At 46.4% G+C, this 19347-nt stretch overlaps 1 protein-coding gene across 2 annotated transcripts in view; it reads left to right on the top strand.

Annotated features, from left to right (window-relative positions):
* KCNAB2 (potassium voltage-gated channel subfamily A regulatory beta subunit 2) overlaps window positions 1-19347 on the top strand; it is a 132900-nt gene that overhangs the window by 159 nt on the left and 113394 nt on the right. The gene's annotated exons all lie outside the window — the stretch shown is intronic.

Below are 19347 nucleotides of genomic sequence, written 5' to 3' on the forward strand. Positions count from 1 at the left end.
GAAGGCACCCATTACGCGGTTGCTTTGGGTGGAGGTGGTTTCCTGGCTCCTTTGGCAGAAAGGTGGAGGTACATGGGGTGCCTGGCTGCAACGAGAGGGCGATGCGTGATATCGTTGGGGGTCAAGGTCCAGGGGAGAGAGGTTCAGGGATTTTGCATTAGTGCCTTCCTGCTGCAGGAGCTCCGTTGGTGCAAGGGTGGGGGGGGGGCTTCGTCTGCCCTAGGAGTCTCACCCTTTCCAAGGCTGCCTTTGCGGCAGCAGCCACCCAAGCTCAGCCGAGTGGAGATAAATAAAATAAGAGGGACACGGTGCCTGGTGACTTGGTTCAGTGCGCTCCAGTTTCTTCCTAGGATTTAGTAACGTGAGGTTTTGTTTTAGGGTTTCCTGTTTGAAAGACATTTTTGTTTGCTGGAGGCATGGCTGGAGGAACTCAGTGGTGCATTCCCTCTGGCCATCCAAAGGGAACGCGACGCTGGTTGGCATGTTTTGGGAGAAGGATTGTGCCAGACCTGGGAGACTGGCATGGGAGCAGGAGTGCTCAGGGCCTGCAACCTGATTGCTCTGGAATCTGTTACAACAAGGTGTTGCGATAGTTATTGGTATAAGCGTGCATGTATTAAAGTGGCAGGAGAGGTAGAGAATGGTACGGAGGGTAGGGCTATTGACCACACGAGCTGAAAAGCAATCTCTGCATTTACTGTATATCTGGCTAGTGAATACTAGAAGATCAGCAGCAAAATGAAACATGTGTCAGTATGGCATCTGATGTCTCGGTGATAATGGGTTGGCCTCTGATGGCACAGGATTATTTCTGGGGGGAGGGCAGGTACTAGCATACAGGAAACAGAGACAGGTTGATGACACAGTTACCGACCTAATTCAGTTTACTCTGGGTTTTTTTAAGGCAGGTTGTTTTGTGTACGTGATTATATATCAGTGTATATCTGTATATACTGTTTAACAACCGGTGGTACTCCCACAGAATAATTGCACGGGCAATTATTGTACATGCAGAAGTGCCTTCCTTGCCCTTCTTAATGTTGCCCCTGTCAGTACCTGTTTGGGGAGGGGTCAACAAGGGAAAAATGTTTAAATAGATATAAGAAATATCTAATAATACATATTGTTCATTTCTGTATCTCCCCAGACCCCTCCTGTCTCTTACCCCTCCCCAGACCTGCCCTTGCCCCTCCACCTGCCAGCTCTCCCCAGACCCCTTCTGCCTCTCAGCTCTCCCCAGACCCCCCTTGCCCCTCCACCTGCCAACCCTCCCCAAACCCCCCTTGCCCCTCCACCTGCCAGCCCTCCCGAGACCCCTCCTGCCTCTGAACCCTCCCCAGACCTCACTTTCCCCCTACCTAGCAATCCTCCCTAGACCCCTCCTGCCTCTCAGCTCTCCCCAGACCCCCCTTGCCCCTCCACCTGCCAGCCCTCCCCAGCCCCAGCGTTCTAGAGCCCTTTGTATTTATTTGCACAACGGGCTTTTTGTCTAGTAAGAAATATCTAATAATTCATATTGTTCATTTCTGTTGGAAGTTGCCAAGGAAAGTGCAATGGCAGTTCTGAAGCCACTAAATTTATTGTGGCAAGCCTTTGCTTGCTTGCGAAACTTCATGCTACAAGAAGTCTTAAAAGTGCCCTTCTTCAGTAATAGCTTTAGTAATGCCATTGCTGATTCTGTGTTGCTGCTTTCCACCCTAACCTTCCTTCACTTATGTAATATGGAGACCACAGAGAGGGAGCACTAGTGATGTGGCGTGAAAAGCCGTCACAGGGGACCCACCCTCGTGCCATTTAGCAAATAGAACAACCGTCCTGAAGGTGATTTATAACATTCGATTCGATTTATATAGCGCCCTTCAGGACAACTTAATGCCCACTCAGAGAGGTGTACAAAGTATGTATACTTTATTTATTAAGTCCTTCCCATCCTCCAAGAAGTTCATAGCAGAGTACATGTTCTCTCCTCTTTTTTCCAGCTTCACAACAACCCTGCAAGGTAGGCAAGGCTAAGAGGAAATAACTGGACCAAACTCACCCAGTATGTTTCATTGGCTTCCAGGGATTAGAATGCAGGTCTCCCTGGTCATTGTCCGTAACAAGTGCTTTTTGATGACGATGATAGTTTATTTATTTATTTTTATGTCATTTATAGTCCACCTTTCTCACTGAGACTCAAGGCGGATTACACAGTGTGAGATTAGTGCAGTCAGTTTCAAGGACATTTTCATAATAATGCCATAGGATAAATAAACACAAGTTTACAGAGACATAGCATTAGTAAGAATCCGTACAGAGTTGAAGAAATGGTGAAACAGAACATAAGCAATTCTAGGGCTCATAGTAGCTCATAGGAGCCCATATTTAAGACAACAGGTAGTACGTAAGGCAACATAGTGGTGAAGTCTATGATCCTTAATTCATTAGCGAAGCATCTGAGAACCCCTCCCTACAATACAAAAGCCTTTTTTAATAGTTCGGTTTTGCATCATTTGTGGAAAGCTAGGAGAGTGGGGACAATCCTGACCTCCTCAGGCAGACCATTCCACAGGGTAGGGGCCACCACAGAGAAAGGCCATGTACAGGCTGCTGTTGATTTTGCCCATGTGCAGGCTGGCACCTGCAAGAGATTCTGTTCACATAAGCGAAGCTGCTGTGGAGGAACATACGGAGGGAAGCAGTCCTGTAGGTATGCCAGGCCAGGGCCGTAAAGTGCTTCATATGTGATAACCAATACCTTGAACTGAGCACAGTAGCTGATAAAGCATGGTAGTTTATAGAAAATCTTCAATGTCCTGAGACCCCTAAGGAAAATAAGTGTCCCTACCTTGAGCCACTTACAATGAAAATTTCAATGGTGGTAAGGAAGGCGGTCAGAAAGATCAACCCATGACTGTTAGCTATGATGGCTAAACAGAACCTCCGTGCTCTGGATCAGTATGTCTCCAGACACCAGTGGTGCAACCAGTAGCATTTCTTGCTTTGCACATAAAGTTGTGGAGGCATTTGAATACAGTAAATCTGGCTGGCTGCAATTAGAAACAGGATGCTGGACAGTATGAACTGTGCTCTGATTCAACAGTATCCTGCGTAGGTTCTTAGCCTCCAGTGTCCTTGCTACCCTTGTTCCACAATGGCTTTTAAAAACAAAAAAAATGTTTCCCATGCGCCTATGTAGCTGTTCCCTAGAAGCTTTATTTCTCTTCAGAGTGTTGGGGCGCGTCACTGACTTTACACAATCTCATCTTTGCTAAGCTAGGACGTAGATACGGTTCAAGATGGTCTTCCCTTTTTTCCCCATGTGCAAACTAAGCACATAGTTCTTTGTGCACCTCTTTGGCATCATGTTTGGAGACAGGGATAACCAGTGGTGGAGAAGTCCTCCATCACTGCAAGAGCAAGCACACTGAGAAACTTGCAATGGATAAACTTTCCTATAAACTAGGCAGGGAAGATTTACAAAAGTTGGTGGCCTTTTTGTGTGTCTGTGAACAAACCAAGTCATATATGGGCAGGTGGGCTGGTATAAAAGCATATGGGCTAATGATTTGTTTGGGTTTCTATAGGAAGAGGTTCTCCTGTTTCTTTATTTCTGCTCCATCCTCCTAACTGCCTGTGGGTTTCCGGCTTGTGTTGCCCATTGCTCTGTATGTGTGTGTTTCTTACTCAACTTCCTGTCAGGCATAACCCTGCCTTTAACCCCCTCCCCATCTCTGACTTAAGCAACATCCAGCTTCTTGCTAAAGCTTGGCAGGAAACGACTGGCTTTGCATTTTCTGGTTGGTGTCACCCATGTCAGTTGCGTGATGTTGCTGTCACATCTGTGCATGCTCTTGGGCATCATTGAAATAATTTAAAGCTATATTGTGCAAGAGGAGGTGGTGGCCGTGATGGAGTCTATTGTAATTCATGCCTGAAAAGGAAGAATATAGCCAAGGGAGAAGCTCCTGACATTTCCAGCCACTTTTTGAGTATTGAATTCATGCCTGTAAGGATTCGGTGGTTTACCTAATTTCTGTTAATTTGGCTGCTTAATGAGAACCAGCATGATATAATGGCTAGAGTGACAGAATAGGATCTGGGAGACCCAAGTTTGAACCCCCACTCTGCCATGGAAGCTGGCTGGGTGATCCTAAGCCAGACACAATCTCTCAGCCCAACCAACCTCACAGGGATGTTGTGAAGAGAAAATGGAGAGGGAAGCAATGTAGGCTGATTTGAGTCCCCATTGTGGAGAAAGGAGGGGTGTAAATAAAATAAATAACGGTTAAGTAATGCAGCAGTTGCCAGATTTCTAATAGCTGAGGAGCACTTTTTGTCTGGATTAAAACCAGGGGTACAATTTATGGTGAGATTTAAAGGTTTACGTTTAGGGTGTGTAAACTCGCCCCTACTGCATGGATGCAGCTGGAAATCCCTGTTACTCTTGCTACATTTTCTTTCCCCCTCCCCTCCCCTCCTCCCTCTTCCTACTTACCTTGATCTCATTGGCACAAAAATGCCAACAATTGTGCCCGATGGCACAACTGCCCTGCCCTCTCCTCCTTTCCTATTTCCAGCAGAGCCACAGTGTAAAACTATACTATACCTCACTTGGGAAATTAAAATAGCCCTTTGTAGGATTCAAAAGGAAGGGGAGGAAATGCAGAGCTTAGCTCTGCCATTTTGAAGGTAGAGTTTAGATTTACCCCCTCTGCAGGCAGAACATCCACAGGTTCACCCCACATAGAGCCATCCTGCAGTTTCCCAAGGGAGTCAGATTAAATGAGTTTAAAAAAAAAAACTTTGGCTCATGTGCATTAGCTGCTTTGCACAAACTTTTTTAGACAGAAGTGGAATAAAAATGTTCTAAATAAAATGTGGCCTTGGTTAGTAATTGGATGGGAGACGTCCAATGAAGACTAGGGCTGCAGAGGCAGGCAATGACAAACTGCCTCTGATCGTCTCCTGCCATGAAATCCCTGCCAAAAGTCAGCTATGACTTGAGGGCATCACACACACACATGTTGCTGGAAGGGCATGCGTAAGGCCCCCCAGCACCTCCAGTCCAGAGAGATCCTGGAGAGCAGTTGTCATAGTGGAGAACATTGAGGAAGACGGACCAACGTTTGGACGGTATAAGACAATTCCATGAGTTCTTTAATGATTAAGCTTGTAGCGGCCTCTCTCTCTCTCCCCCCCCCCTTTGGTTCTCCTTTTCAGTCATGCAAGGGCGTGACAGAGTAACTGGCTGTTCCAGTGCAGTCTGGCGTGACATTTTGTGACCAGAGAATGACCTGTAGGGTGATCTCCATGTCTGAACACAAACCGTGCAAAAAAAAGGCTGCTCTTGCAGTTGTTTCTGCCATCCTAGAAGCCCACCCGGGTTCACAGGGTTGCTAGTGAGTGATTTGAGGAAGGCAGTCCATTTGTGCAAAATGTCATCTTGTACATGAGGCCACAGGTGTCATTCCAGGCCACTTTTGCCAGGGCTGCAAACTTTTGTGTCTTAAAAGCCATGTGTCCATGTTTGCCTGCCAGATTGTTGGGGCAGCTGCGCTCCCCCTCCCCAAGGTAATTCCTTCTGTCGCTCAAGCTTTAAGGAAGCATGCTTCTTTCTCAGAGATTAGATCTCTCAGTATCTTCCCTTGTACACCACACATGTCAATCTCCTCTGTGGCTTTGGCTTGAATCAGCTTTTGAACATCTTTCCCTGCACCCAGAACTGAGAAAGAGCAAGGATAGTGGAATCAGATCTTGCATGGCAACCTGAAGCAAAGAGCCTAGGGCCATTTCAGATCAGAATGGCACTGAACCTGGGGAGAAGGCTTAAACCATCTTTCACATCGTGGTCCCAATCTAAACTGCACCCCCACGTGCCTGAAAAATTAAATTTTAAAAAATAATGGATGCTTCGTCTACAGGACTTCAGGCATCATGCCTATTTAATCCGCTGTTTTAATATGCTACAAAGAGCATATTGGGTTTAATGACTGCCACCATGTTAAGGTCCCTCGAACACCTCTAATGAATACAAACTATGGGGAAGAAGTACTTGAAAGCCTGGGGCCCTGTTATGTTCCCCTTACTGAACTGGTCACAAAGCCGTGTTCAACAAAGCATGCAACCCAGGCGGGGTCTGTTATAAAATGTGGTGCAGAATGTGTTATCCTTTTAGAAAGATTCCAGAGAGATAAACCATTGCAAGTCCATTTGCAATAGAAACAAAAGGCCTTAGACAGGTTTCTTGTGGCAGAAGCAGGGCTTTTTTTCAGGGGGAACATGGGGGAATGGAGTTCTGGCACCTCTTGAAAATACTCGGCAATAGTGCTTGAAAATAATATGATTTCAAAGAATCCTGCGTGTTTCTTCCTCATTTTCCTCTTGAGAGTTCTGCCGCCTCTTATCCCAGAAAAAAAACCCTGAGCAGAAGCGTTGGTGGACTGGCGTCCACTTCATCAGATGTATGACACATCAACACTTATACCAATTTCAGTCTTTAAAGGGCCTCGGGATTCTTTTTTGGTCTTTTGAGACAGTGGTTTATACTAGAGAAGAAGCTTACGCAAAAGTAAAAATGAGGAATGTTTATGCAGGTATGACTTCTGCCATGCTTCACTGACAGAATGATCCTAGACAGAGTTGCACCCAAAGCTAACTGGTTCAGAATTTTATTTATATATTGGTTTGTTTCATTTGTAGTCCCCCTTTCTCACTGAGACTCAACATGGATTACACAATTAAAAACAATACCGTCAGGGAATTATTATACAATCAACAATGTGGTAAAATTGTATTTATTGTATTTTAATATGTTGTTATCCGCCCTGAGCCCACTCACGGGGAAAGTGGAATAGAAATTTGAAATAAATAAATAAATAAAAATGGGATTACAAAATTAGAGTAGTACTCTAAAAACAGTATACTCTTTATACAATAAATCAGTGCGATACAGACAACCAGCAATGAAGCAAAACTGGATTACAAAGTGAAAGAAACTGCGCAATAATATAATGTACACGATGAACAAAGCAATGAAAATTATCTATAATTTCACAGACATTAACTCTGACCCAATTTCTGTTACAAAAAGGTTCTCCGGAACAATTCAGTTTTATTCATTCTGCTGAAGGATAAATGAGTGGGGTGTAAAATGGCATAAATTTGCTAAGGATTGCACTGCTAAAGTGTGGACATTCCGAGCTGAACTCAAAAGCTTTGTTTTATTGGTTTGTTACACTTTTTTTCCCCTGCCCATTCTCCAAAGAGTGCAAGGGTTTGTAGTTGTTTCTCACTACAACCCTGTGAGGTGGGTTAGGCTGAGAGACGATGACTGGCCCGAGGCCTGCTAATAACTTTCACGGCAAACAGGGATGTGAACTGGAATCTTCCTGGTCCAACATACTAACCACAGAAAGTCCTTGGTCCTTAACCCTGATGTGTTGAGAGGAGGCAGGAAATTCATTGTCTCTGCAGTTTGTAGTATTTTTCAAGTAATTGTGCCACCTCAAGCTTAGTTGTTTTTTTCCTAAACTGAAAAGATACTGATCCCTTTTTCTAGAAGTTACTCTACCCCCTTGATCACATGGGTTGGTATCTTTTCTACCTCATCCCAATCTGGTGATGCTCTTTTTGATATATTTGCAAATGGGAGAACCACTTTTTCTCTGTAACCCCCCCTCCTCACTATTTCCTCTTTCCCTTCCCTGGCAGCACCCGTAGCCTCTCCCTTTTTCCTGCTTCCTTCTTTCCACCCACCATCTAATCTACCTTTCCCTCCTCCTCCATCTTTAGTTTTCCCTCCATCCTTTCCTAGAAAAAGTCTGGCTGAGTTGTGCAGTGGCTGCTGGGCCAGGCTGAGTTTGCTTTACAGAATCCACAGCTTAGAAGGCTCAGCATTATTGTTGTAGTTGCTTAGCAACCTCCAAAATGGCCTCTGAGACATCAGTGGGCATTCTTTTCTTAAAGCTACAGGTGCTGTTACTATTATTGGGCAGGAGTTTAATCACCTAATATTTTTATGATTTCGGGATTTTTTTGCACACCTCAGCTTCCTGTAAGTTTGTCGAAAAATCTCCCCTCGCCCCATTCCTATCTTTTTGCAGATCTGTTGATCTATGATGTCATTTAGAATTAAATATATGATGAAAAATGATAGCAATTTGTTTGTGTGGAGAAACACCATTCTGTTGGTGGAGTTAACTTTCTAGGTGCTACAGGAGGGAGGGGCCAGTTCTGGAGTGGAATTTGATTGGAGGGCGTCAGTTGGTGGAGGGGAGTTGGAAGTTGACAGTTGGTGGCTGAAGAGAGAGAGAGATGGCTCTGAGGGGAGTGGTAGGTTTGAGTTAAAACCCCAGTAACAAAGTATCCTGCCTGCCCTATACAACATACAGCTAGGGCATGAGTATAGAGAAGGAGGGAGAGATATTAGTGGTTTTGTTTTGTTTTTCCTTATGTTATGTATTGTCTTCCGTTCACTGCATACTGGTCTGGGTGGAGTTATGATCTTAAATAAATTTTGTTGAATTAATGAAGGAATGAAGACCCTCTGTTCCACACAGATCCCCAACCGCTTGAGTCCGCTAGCAAGGGAGAGAGAGAGGTCAAGGAATACAAAGGGACGTAACCAGAGGGAGGTTAGGAGGCTGTCCCACCTAACCAGACACTCATACAGGGACAGTGGTGGCAGCAACTACCTGGAAACAGGAAGTGAGACAGCCCCTTCAGGTGCCTGGCTAGGCGAAAAGGGGAGGGGCATAGGCAGAGCGGGGTCTACCAGTGGGAGGAAAGGCCCCGATTTGCCACAGTTTGAACAGGAATATCTTCTAGCTCTTCTGTTGGGAAGGTGAGTGTTTGTAAAAATGAGGTTTATGGCACTTGGAAGCTTAGGAAGATAGGTAGTTCTCTCCACTACACTAAAGAAATTTGGGTTCATTTAAAGTGTAGGAAACGAGGCCTGTCACAGAGGCACTGGGAAATTATCACAAGTCCTGATGTACGGTGAAGACGTGAGCGCTCTGGAAGGTTGATGTCCCTGGGCGACAGCAGCCAGCCGGGTGACTGCATGAAGAAGTGCTTGAGTCACTGTGAACTTACTGAAAGATTTGCCTGCAGGCAAGGACACTGTCTCCATCAGAGCAAAATGAAAGGACCTCAGTGCCTCGGATTAAAATAAATTTAACGAAATGAATAGCTAAAGAGGCTGGCATCTGGCAGCGCGAAGACAGCAGTATTCCACCTGCTCCTGGATCACTGGGCATCCTAGAGGCTCTTCTCTGCCAAACCGGAGGGACGGTTTCCCTGCATTGGACTGCTGGCATCAAATCCTGAACAGCAGCACTATGAGTTACAGCAGCAGCGTGGGTCTTAGGTGAATTGGGATTGCATGGACTCAGACCACTGGTCCGTCGAGCCCAGTACTGTGTAATATTTTTATGTATTTAATTTGCATTATTTATAGTCTGCCTTTCTCACTAAGACTCAGTGCAGATTACACAGTGTGAGTCAGTACAGTCAATTTCAGAGTCATTTCAATAAACGATGTAATAGGATATATAAGTGCAGGTTTGCAAAGTTTCAAATCAGCAGAAATCCAATACAGAGTTGAAGAAACACCGAAACAGAGCATAAGCAATTCTAAGACTGACATATTAAATAACACAGAAACTACCCAATAGGATCATACTTACAGCAACAGACGGTACATAGTAGTAAAGTCTACAGTTCCTATTCCTTTACTAATGCATCTCTTTGAGACTGTTTCCTTACAGTACAGACTTCCTATCTGCATTAAAAAAGCCTCTTGAATAATTCAGTTTTGCACCATTCGTAAAAAAACCAGGATCTTATCTATAATCCTGACCACAGTTCTCCGTAGTCTGAAATCCAGGGATCTTTCTTCTTCCCTTCCTATAAGGAGCTTGGGGAAGCATACATGGTTCTTCCCTCCTTCATTTTAGCACAACAACCCTATTAGGTAAGTTAGGTTAAGAGGGAGTCACTAGCCCAAGTAAACTTGATGATTGACCCTGGGGCTCCCCAGTTGTACTCTTAACACTCTAACCACTTAATTTTACCTCATTTGTATTCTACCTTCTCCCCAGTGGGTACCCAAAACTGCTTACATCATTCTCTTCTCCATTTTATCTTCACAACAACCCTGTGAGGTAGGTTAGGCTCAGAATGTGTGACTGGCCCTAGGCTGCCCAGCTAGTTTCCATGGCAGAGCAGGGATTCGAACCTGGGTCTCCCAGATCCTAGTCCGACACGCTAACTAGTACACCACACTGGCCCTATCCCACACTGACAACTCTCTGTTCAGAGAATGCACACCAAATACTGGGGACAGACAGGCAAAGAAGGGCCACTGGTTTCATGCCCTGTTTGGGAGCTTCCCTGAACCATCTGGCTGGTCACTGTTTGGTCATAGAGCACTAGGACAGATGGATGTGCTTTGTGTTCGTCTCTCCCTGAGTATTTGTCATGAAAGCTCGCTGGGTGACCCTGGGCCAGTCACATACTCTCAGACTAACCTACTTCACTCAGTTTTTATAACAATAAAACGAAGGCGGAGGAGAACAATGTAAGCTACTTTGGATCCCCGTTGGAGAGAAAGGTGAGGTATAAATATAACTCTAGTCTTCATTATGTCGGGTATCTAAAGAGCGTTGTCTTTGTTGTTGTTATAAAAGGCTTGGGAATGTTTGCATGCCTTAAAGGAGGATTTTCCAGCTGCAAATTTGGAGGCCTTGCTCAAAACAACTGAGACTTGCGTGCCATGCCCAATCCGCAGCCAGTCTCTCTTATTGCCTGCTCGAAGCACAAGAGAAGAGCCACACATCAAACTGATGCACAAAATTCCCTGCATCCAGGCTTCCAGTTTGTTTGCAAAAACTACAGTCTAGGAACGCACAGGGGTTGTTCCTCTGTAGACACACCTTTTATCCTGGTGGGTTCAGCAGGTGCTGCCCTTTCTCCCTCAAGCAGTAGGATTTCCTCTTCGGCTTCTGTAAGCATGAAAACCGCTCAGTTCCTTGGTTAGTTGTGTTGATCCGGGAAGATCTGACTACGCAAAGCCTGCAGCTGGGCAGAGACGTTTCTGAGCCAAAGAACTCCTGGGCTGCTGACTTGCAGCACGAGATGTGGGTGCGTGCTTTCCAGGTACGGGGGCGGGTAGCTTGGCAAAGGGCATTTGGATGCAATGGCTTTGATAGATAACTACAGCGTTCTGCCCGTGACTATTTACTCAGGGAGAGAAGAGGAGAAAAACCCCAAAGGCTGAAGTTGGTCATTGGAATCCTTAAAATTGATAATATTGTTGTTGCTGTTCGCATATCATAAAAAGAGGCCTGCTGAATATGTCTGTCCTTTTAGGCAGGTGCTTGTAGAGTCCCACAAACAGTCCATAAAGGCCTCAGTCCGCACCGGTGCTTGATGTTCAAAGGGAGACTGCTTCAGAACCCAGAAGCAAGCTGTCTGCCTGAGTATAGAGAATATTTTTATACTCGTTTGTCCTCCTCCTATGAGTCTCTCTACACAAGATGCCTCAGCACGTGTTCATCAAGTGTAGGGAGACACAATGTTAGCCGGGAAGTGTAGTTTAAAAAGATAAAGCTGAGGGAGATCACTCAGAGGGTTTGTTCATTTCATCTTCACCTTCCTGAAGGATCTGTCAATTTCACCTCTCCCGTCTAAAACTGTGTGAGATTACAACCAAAGGGCAGCGACGAATGCAGTTGGGCTGGAGCTGCCTTCCAGAACCGGGCTTGGACCTGGAGAGGTTATAATGGGCTGAAGTTTCCCTTCTGGCCTTTCACAGCCCCTTCACACAGCTCCAGTATATAGTAAAACCTTTGCCCTGCTTCCTGCTCTCTCTTTTTAAACTCCCTTCCCGGCTAATATTGCATCTCCCAACAGGTGTTCTTCACATGTCAGATGTATCATGTAGAGAGACTCTTAGATATATGTAGTACTCCCTTCTCTGTTTGATCCTCACAGCATCCCTCTGGGTTAGGTTAAGCCGAGAGAGAGAGAGGAAGACTAAGCTAGAGTAACCCAGCAAACCTCATGGCAAGCTGAGGATGTCTTCTCTTTCTGACTTTCTCAGTGGGGAAACTTAGATAAGTATAGTTGAGAAACCTATTGGGACCTATTCTCCCTGATTTTACAGTACTCTTTCTGCACAGGATGTCAGGTTGAGCCTTGGAAATGTTGTTTCTTCCCCCAGCCCACAAACTGCCTAGTCCCTTGTGGGAGCAGAACATTTGGAAACAAAAATCTTCACGTTTTCTTTTTTTTAACTCCTGGAGTTTTCCCCAGACACTGCTGTGGTTTTACTCATTAAGAGTGTTGTGCTAAGCAGAGTAATGTGTGGGATTGCCAACTCCAGGTGGAGTCTGGAGATACCCTGGAATTACATCTCCAGATTATAGAGTAGAAAATGGCTGCTGTGGCAGGTGCATTCTGTGACATGATACCCAAGTGAAAATTCTGCCCTCCTCAGGCTCCACTTCTGAATCTCCAGGAATTTCCCAACCTGGAGTTGGCAAGCCTACTTCTACCCTTCTAAGCCCATTGACTTCAGTAGACTTCGAAGTATATAACTCTGCTTAGGACAGCAACTTAAGCCCAAAAGCTTGCCTTCTTCTATGCCAGTTCCACTGACAGGCAGCCTCCCTTTCTATTAAAAGAGAATTTTTAGAAAAAGAATGATCTTGAGGCTGTCAGCTGATCTAAAGATTTGTTTTTAACTCAATTAACTGGGTTTTTCATGATGAATAGCTCAACTCATTATTGTAACACATACCAGTCAGCGGTATTCAGGGGTCTTGTGCTTTCTCAGTAATCCTTACAACAACCCTGTAAGCAGGGGTCATTTCGTAGAAAAAGAGCTGCAGGAACACATTAGCATAACCTATTAGCATATGCCACACCCCTTGTTTGGGCCCAAATGGCCAAGATTTGGCTGCTGCCAGAAGGGGGAGTGTTCCCCCACCTGGCAGTGGCCCAATCAGGGCCCTTTTGGCCCCAATCCAGGCTGAAACAGGCCCAAAACGGCCATTTTGGGCCCCATTTGGGCCCGGATCAAGGTTGAAACAGCGAGGACCAGGTCAGTGCCAGGCAGGGGAGGATTCTCCCACCTGACACTGGCTGGGTCCCAGCCATTCCAGCCCCGATCCCAGCAGGAATGGGGCCAAAAGGGCCCAAAACAGTCATTTTGGGCCCATTATGGCACAGATTAGGGCTGAAATGGACTGGACTGGATCGGTGCCTGGAGGGGGAAGCTTCCTCTGCCCAGCACTGACCCGATCCAGGCCGTTTTGGCCCTGATCTGGGCCAAAACGGGCCCCAAATGGCCAAAAATGGCTAATTTTGGCCCGTTTCAGCCAGGATCGGGGCTGGGACCAGGTTGGTGCAGGGTGGGGGAGGGTTCCCCCACCCGACACCGACCCAATCCTGGCCATTTCGTCCCCGATCTGGGCCGTGTCAGCCCTTATCTAGGCCGAAATGGGCCCCAAATGGCCATTTTGGGTCCATTTTGGCCGAGATTTGGGCCATTTTGGTCCCAGTTGAGGCCTACATGGCACTAAAGTCAGGTGGGCAGGGCCACCTGACTTGAGGGAACTGCCGGAACACTGTTCCGGTGTGTTCCCCCTCGAAATGAGCCCTGCCTGTAAGATCTGAAGTGGCAGATACTGGGGCAGGGGGTTCTTATGCCAAGAGGGAGTGGCTTGCCTGAGGTCACCTAGTGAGCTCGTGTCGAAAGTGAGATTTAAGCATGGGACAGAAAGGCACCTTTGTTCAAGTTTAGTCACATCTGATTACAGAGATAGCAAAGCCTGAATTAAGGTGCCTTTTGAGACTCCATAAGGAATCAGCCAAAACAATTCAAGATTTGCCCAGTTTCGTACATAGAGAATGTGTGTTTTCAAATGGTAAAAAAAACAAGTATTCCACATTTTAGCGTTATCTCTCTCTTGTATTTTGCATGCTATGTATAAAGGGGACCTATTTATTTGCCTATTGATTGATGCTTTGCCTTTCTGTTCAAAGATTTCTCACGTCGCCTTACTTATTTTTTTGTGGATCATTACTGTATCTGTCCACATCAAAGAATAATGTCTAAGCGAACCAGTTAGAAGACAGCACTGTAAATACCATCTGCATTTTAAAACGGCACAACTTGAAAGCAGCAGAACTCTCAAACAGATCTCAGATTTGTGTGAAACAAATCTAAAATAGGCCTCCCAATCTGGAATCTAAAGGCCGTGTGTGTGAAACCATCTAATCCATTTTGAAAGCCTTCCTAAACAGCCAGCGTTTTCAGTATGTGGCAGAAGGCATATTTATATGTCATACTATGCCTGAATCGCATCAGTGTGAAATTCTTCATGCTCAATGGCTCTGGCTTTACATCTTGGGCCCTGGCTGGTGTTAACCAATTCAGTTTATAGTGCAAAACTAGCATCTCCAGGAAATCCTATGGGCAAATAGGTGGCCTGCAAGAATACAGAAGCGGCACTTCTCATGTCTGCATAACAATTAGCCACACCCTTGAAACTTTTGCAGAGAGTTGGGAGGTTGCACTTAGCTTGATGGCTTTGCATACAGAAGGCTCTCCCGGCACCCTCCAGTTTATCACTGGTAAAGGAATGGGGAAAGATAGAGTTTGAGGGGCATGCTAAAGTTGCCAGCCTCCAGGTGGGGCCTGGATATTTTCCCACAATTACAACTGACCTCCAGTTAGGGTTGCCATCTCCAGGTTGTGACATTCCTGGAGATTTTGGAGGTGGAGCCTGGAGAGGTCAGGATTTGGGGAAGGGAGGGACCTCAGCAGAGTATAATGCCATTGATTTCACCCTCCAAAGAAGCCGCTTTATCTAGGAGAACTGATCTCTGTGGCCGGGAGATCAGTTGTAGTTCTAGGAGATCTCCAGCCACCACCCAGAAGTTGGCCTCCAGGCGACAGAGATCAGTTGCCCTGGAGAAAATGGCTGCTTTGGAGGGTGGTAAAAGGTAAAGGTAGTCCCCTGTGCAAGCACCGAGTCATTACTGACCCACAGGGGGGATGTCGCATCATGACGTTTTCTTGGCAGATTTTTTACAGGGTAGTTTGCCATTGCCTTCCCCAGTCATCTACACTTTACCCCCAGGAAACTGGGTAACCATTTTACCAACCTCGGAAAGATGGAAGGTTGAGTCAACCTTGAGCCGACTACCTGAACCCAGCTTCCGCCAGGATCGAACTCAGGTCATGAGCAGAGCTTGAGCTGCAGTCCTGCAGCTTACCACTCTGCACCACAGGGCTCTTTTGGAGGGTGGACTTGGCGGCATTATACCCTGCGGAGGTCCCTCCCCAAACCCCACTATCTCCAAGACTCCACCCCTGATTCTCCAGGAATTACCCAACTTGGAGATGGCAAGCAGCCCTAGAACATATGAAGCTGCCATACAAAGTGACGCTTGGTCTGTCTAGTTGTAGTTCTCCAGAGCCATGAGCAGAAGCCTTGTTCTCATGGGCCGTTCCCACACGGCTTACCTGAACCCGGAACGCTGCGCAGCATGCCAGAAAAAACGTGATCTTCCACGGTTTTTTTGGCATGCTGCGCAGTGTTCCGGGTTCAAGTAAGCCGTGTGGGAATGGCCCTAGTATCCGAAGATCCCAGGGGTGGAACCAGTGACCTTCTACCTGTAAAGCTGCATGTTCTTTACTCCCCCACTTGCTACCAGCCAGTGGGAAGCTCTATAATGAATGGTTTTGGCATAATACAGGTTCTTGTTTTCCTGTGGGTGATACGGTGAGATAGGTGGTTACAGACCGGTTGAGGCTGATACCACACCATGGTACATATTTGGCACTCGCATTTCACTAGCCTGCCCTACTCCTGTGGAAGGTCTGTTTGATTTTCAAGTGCCCCAAGGAACACTTGTGATTGTGCACTCCAGGCACAAAGAAAAATACCCTGGGTGTCACACTTCTAAAATACTGAAGCTCTGTGGAGCCACCCCTGACCTTGGCGCCTTGTGTGTTGGCAATTAGACATGCTGGATAACTCTTAAAATCAGTTTGCTGAGTGAATTCTTGAATGAACGCTGGAGTTTTCCTCTTCCCTTGCTCCTGCGGCTTCGCTTGATAACATTCTGTGCTTGACTTGGGGGTGACCTTTAGTTTTTGGGTTTTTTTAAGCACCCACTCATGGAAGATAGATGGTCAGTGATCATGGGACATAACTGGGGATAGAGCCACGATATTCAAAGGCTGGATACCAGATGCTGGGAGGGGGACCAGGGGATCGGTGAACCTTTCTGCCCTGCTTCTGAGCTCTCCAACAGCCGCCGCTGGAAACAGCAGGCTGGACTAAGTGAAACTTGGTTTGATCTAGCAAAGCAGTTCTTATGTGCCTGCAACGTTGGCATCCTCGTGCAGAGTTCAGAGCTTGGATGATGGTCACTTGGAAAGAAAGGAAGCTTTTCTTATTTGGCACCTGGAGCTCCTTTGCAGACTAAGCTATCTGTCCCATAGACATCCCCATCAGCTGTGTAAGCAAGAAGGAAACCAGCAGAGTCTCACCTGATTTCTCCCCCGCCCCTCCCAGTCACTGCTTAGATGCCCCTTGAAGATTGGAAGAGGGTGCATGTAGCAAATATTCCTCCGCTCTGCAAGTGAAGTTGCAAGAGGTCTCTCTGCTGAGTCATCAGAGTGTCAAAGTCCCTGCCGAAGCATACTGGGAAATTGTTGCTGAGTGGCTGTGTTTGGCGCTGATTTAAAGCAGACCGAAAGGCTTGTGGAAGCGGCACAGCCGGTGCGAGTTGCTAATGAAGAAGGGCCAAAATTGGCCTTGCGGATTTGATGTGGCAGTTATCGTCGCGTGCTTGAAGATTGCTGTGTTTGGGCTCCCCCCACCTGCCCTCTGAGAAATGTGCACTTGGTTCAGGGTGCAGCTAGCCAGGGGCAACCCCCATACACTTAAGGTACAGCGGGGGACATTCCTAATTTTAGTGCACAGACCGGCACTTTGAAGCACAGATCCATAGAAGCAGGGCTTTTTTTCTGGGAAAAGAGGTGGTGGAACTCAGTGGGTTGCCCTCAGAGAAAATGATCACATGACTGGTGGCCCCGCCCCCCCCTGATCTCCAGACAGAGGGGAGTTTAGATTGCCCTCCGCGCCGCTAGGTTCCGGAACTCCGTTCCACCACGTTCCAGCTGAAAAAAGGCCTGCATAGAAGGAACTTCAAATCCAGTAGTTGCCGCATGAGCACATGCACAAATACCAGTAATAAGGACAGACTTATTGGGGATCAGAACTCCAGATAGATGAAGTAGGTGAATGCATGGCGATTTCTCCCCTTTAGATCAGCTTCCAGGGTGACTTCCAAAAATTAAAATCCCACACATGCTAGCCGAAGATACTAGAGATTTCTGATGCAGCGTTCATATAAGCAAAATAAACAAATGAAAACCCTATAGAATCTCTACTTAATTGCAGAAACGGGTTTGTTTAAATTTAATGTTATGTATTTACTTATTGCATATGCTTATTGTTGCACAACCCCTTAGCCTTGCTCACCGGGATAAGTAAGAAAATCAGTGAACTTGCAAGTGCCCCTTAGATTGTTTTTTTTATAATTTATTTGCACAAATTAGGTATAGCACCTTTGCCAATGTTGCAAAGGATCGTGAAATGCTCTTTTTGAGTGTGTGCTGGACAGTGAAGGTTCTTGAGCTGTCCCTGCGTCTGGGTGGTGGGAAATAGCCCCACCGCACTTCACATTTGCATTTTTCCTCCTAAATTCCTCCTAAATTGCAGCTAGGTCTGGCAATTTTGTGAACAATTTTGTGAACAACTGACAGGCTGGAAGCTGTTTTGAATCCTGGGGATTCTCCAGGGTGAAATGGTAAGCAGGTTGCTGAGTAACAGATACCCAGAGGGATTTTCAGGGTTGTCCACCAGGTTGGCAGGGATCCAGGAAGGGCCACAAAGTTCCCACGCACACAATGAAATATAAGGCATGCCATTGTTTGAAAGCATTTTGGCAAACACCTTTTAAAAAAAACAGAGTTGGATGCTACCGGAGCCACAAACATACTGCCGAAAGCTACAGCCCCACATTACCTTTGGTAACATGTAGTGAAAAAATGCACGAGGAGATAACTTTGTGCTGTGAATTTCCTCTCCCCCTAAAAGCAATAACCCATGAACTGGAGTGGGCCAGGGACATTCAGCTTGCACATTTTGGAATTTAAAAAAAAATACTTACATCTACACATTGCCAGGGAGAGAGAGGCGCAGGGCGTCCGCAGAGCTCCTGTAACAGCAAGTTCCTCACTTGCTAAAAAATGCAACTGGGTTCACAACAAAAAAATTAGGCAGAGGAGGGTTAATGTTGCAGAGGCATCGGGAATTCTGTTGTAGCTCACATGTCCTGGACTGAAGAGGCAAAATCATGCACTAATTTCAAATTTACCCAGTTTCCAAGCAGGCTCCCGTCATTCATTGCCTGCTCAATTGTTCAGTTCATTCTGGTGCCCGGATGTCAATATAGTCTACGATTTAGCTCTTGTTTTGCACCCAGATCAAGATCACATTTAGGGAGGTTCCCCTGTTCAGATTATATGCAAGTCAGATCCCTTATTATCACTCCCCTCTGCTGTCGGCAAATGGTTGCTCTTGCCCTAGGCACACAAACACGTAAAGTTGCCTCAGACCATTGGCCTGTCAAGGTGAATATTGTCCATTCCGACAGGCAGCAGATCTCCAAGGTCTCTTCCACATCACCTCTTACCTGATCCTTTTAGCTGGAGATGCGAGGGATTGAACCTGGGACCTTCTGCATGCAAAGCAGTTTATCTCAGCCGTTGAGTCACAGCCGTATCTCTGAAAGCAAACTTTGCCACCTTTCCAATATCTCACAGTGGAATCGGAGCCCATGCCTATCATTTGCCACAAGGGTGTCTTTCCCCAGTCAGCAATTGAGAAGGTTGTCCCCGCTTGGGAAGGCACTGAAAGAAATAGCTTTAGAAAAGTAAATGTGGGGTTAGGAGAGGGGGGGGAGGAGAAACAGTCTAAGTTAGAAGATTGCTGGGATGTAGCTGGTAGCAGATTAGGGTTGCAAGGTTCCTGTACCCTCTGGGGGGGGACGGGGGACACCTGGCACTTACCTCATGTCTTCTTTAGGTTTATCCCATGCTTATGTGATGATGTCACTTCTAGGAAGTGACATCATCATGCTGACTATGGGTGTGCTTGCCCATTTGGGGCCAAAATTGGCCCCAATGAAGCATGGGAGCACACCCGTGGCCAGTGCAGGAAGTGATGTCATCATGCCCCCCAGAGCACATGCTGGTGGCGGGTGATCTCCACGGGTGGC

The sequence above is a fragment of the Eublepharis macularius genome, chromosome 17, assembly GCF_028583425.1.
Source record: "Eublepharis macularius isolate TG4126 chromosome 17, MPM_Emac_v1.0, whole genome shotgun sequence".
Taxonomy (NCBI): Eukaryota; Metazoa; Chordata; class Lepidosauria; order Squamata; family Eublepharidae; genus Eublepharis; species Eublepharis macularius.